Source organism: Rattus norvegicus, chromosome 17, assembly GCF_021556685.1.
Source record: "Rattus norvegicus strain SHRSP/BbbUtx chromosome 17, alternate assembly SHRSP_T2T, whole genome shotgun sequence".
In the NCBI taxonomy this organism is placed as follows: Eukaryota; Metazoa; Chordata; class Mammalia; order Rodentia; family Muridae; genus Rattus; species Rattus norvegicus.
In genome coordinates, this window is record NC_141550.1 from 54,857,548 (window position 1) to 54,859,798 (window position 2,251).

At 41.4% G+C, this 2,251-nt stretch overlaps 1 pseudogene; it reads right to left on the bottom strand.

The window, feature by feature from the left end:
• Positions 1–1,057: 1,057 nt before the first annotated feature.
• LOC120097966 (U6 spliceosomal RNA) lies at positions 1,058–1,153 on the bottom strand (annotated as a pseudogene).
• Between the last annotated feature and the right edge of the window lie 1,098 nt (positions 1,154–2,251).

A 2,251-nucleotide genomic window follows, 5' to 3' on the forward strand; every position in this document is an offset into this window, starting at 1 on the left:
TTAGCAGCCTTCCTCACCAGGTACTCCATGGCTCTGATCTCTCCAACATTTTAGGGTCTCCATGGCAATCGAGGCTTCACTTTCACAGGTTCACATGACAGCCTCTCTGGACCTCCATGCAGGGACACCCCTGACAGATGCCTGACCTCAGCAGCATTTCTTAGTCACAGAGGGAGATTCCATAACCTTTCTCTTCTATCCTTGACTTTAAAGCCAGAGTCATTTGGTCAAAGTAGCCAAGTTCTGCTACCTGCTAGAGGGGAACAACTCCCCCCGCCCCAATTCAATTTTATTTCCACTAGCTTTCTTGGTTTGATGGTTTCCTTCACAGCCTAATTTTGGCTGTCTTGGAAATTGCTCTGTAGACCATATTGACCTTGATTTTACAGATCCTTTTGTTCTTCTCCTGGAGTTCTGGGCTTAAAGGAATAGTCCACCATACCGGGCACTAAGCTTTTCTTTAATTGTTTTCAAAAATTGAAAGTTTATCTGGGTGGGGTCTTGCCCTGAGATCATCATTCCTTTTATTCTGTTCAACACTAAGTTTTCCTTTAATCTGCTCATCCCCTTGAACACAGGATTTAGCTCCTTTTCATTTCCTGGTGACCCTTTTATAGGAACTGTAGTTTTATATTTTTCCTTGCTCAATTTGCTCCATTTTATTATAGATCTTCTATAGATTTTAGAATGAACACTAATAACCACAGGGCAGAGTCAATAGTAGGTTGTTTTGAAATTTCCTTTGCTAATGTAATTAATAAAAAACAACTTTGCTTCAGGCCAACATTTCTTTTTTTTAGTTTTGTAACAACTTAAATAGTTTTATTAGTCCACGCTACTTGTTTTGGGTCCCTGTGAAACAATGCTATACCCTCTACTTGGACTGACTTACTCCACCTCTTCGGTGGTGGGGCCTGAAGAAGCACCACCAGATAGAGAAGTTTCTCCACCAGGGAAGCCACCAGGCATTCCTCCAGGCCTGCCACCAGCACTCTGGTACAGCTTGGTCATGATAGGGTAGCAGACTTCTCCAGCTCTTTCTGCTGATGCTCAAATTAAAAATATAGAACACTTCATGAATTTGTGCATCACTCTTGTGCAGGGGCCATGTTTATCTCCAGATTGTTCCAATGTGTGCTGCTGAAGAGAGCACTCAGGCCGACTTTTCAAACAAGGGTAAAAAGTAGTCACATTATTGACCAAAACACCACAGGAATGCTTTCCAGGTCACATATTAATATTATTCTCTTAAATCTCTTGAATCTCCACACTTCAAATCACCCTCAGCATCACATGTTCCTAATAGTATGGCCCATTGATCAGCCCTGAAAGCATTCCATCACTCAAAGTCCCTAAGTCCATATTCCTCTACATAAAAAACATGGTCTTTCCCGTACAGAAGCTTTGCAGTTTTATAAGGTCCCATTGGTCAATTCTTGATCTTAGAGCATAAATCATGCTGTTCTGTTCAGGAAAACTTCTCCAGTTTGAGGCTCTTCCCCACTTTTTCTTCTATTAGTTTGAGTGTATGTAGTTTGATGTAAGGTCCTTGATTCACTTGGACTTAAGCTTTGTACAGGGTGATGAGAATGGATTGATCTGCATTCTTCAACATGCTGACCTTTAGTTGAACCAGCACCATTTGTTGAACATGCTATCTTTTTTCCATTGGAGAGTCAAATATCAAGTGACCATAGGTGTGTGGGTTCATTTCTGGGTATCAATTCTATTCCACTGATCTATCTGCCTGTTTCTGTACCAATTTCATACAGTTTTTATCACTATTGCTCTGTAATACTGCTCAAGGTCAGGTGATTTCCCCAGAAGTTCTTTTACTGTTGAGAATAGTTTTTGCTATCCAGGGTGAGCATCAATGGAAGGAGAAGTCTTTCGTCCTGTCAAGGTTGGACCCCCCCCCCAGTGTAGAAGTATGTGGGGGGGCAGGAATGAGGAGTAGATAGGGAAGGGAACACACTTATAAAAGAAGGGGAGAGGGGTGGGATAGGGTGCTTATGTTCGGGAAACTGGGAAAGGCAACAACATTTGAAATGTAAATAAAAATATCCAATAAAAAATCATTGCTATGATTATCGATCATAGCAATATGCCAGTGCCTTCTGTCTTAGAGTTTCTATTACAGCGAAGAGACACCATGGCTATGGCAACTCTTATAAAGGAAAACATTTAATTGGAACTGGCTTACAATCCAGAGGTTTGATAAAGTATCATCGTGGTGCAATGCTGGCAGGCA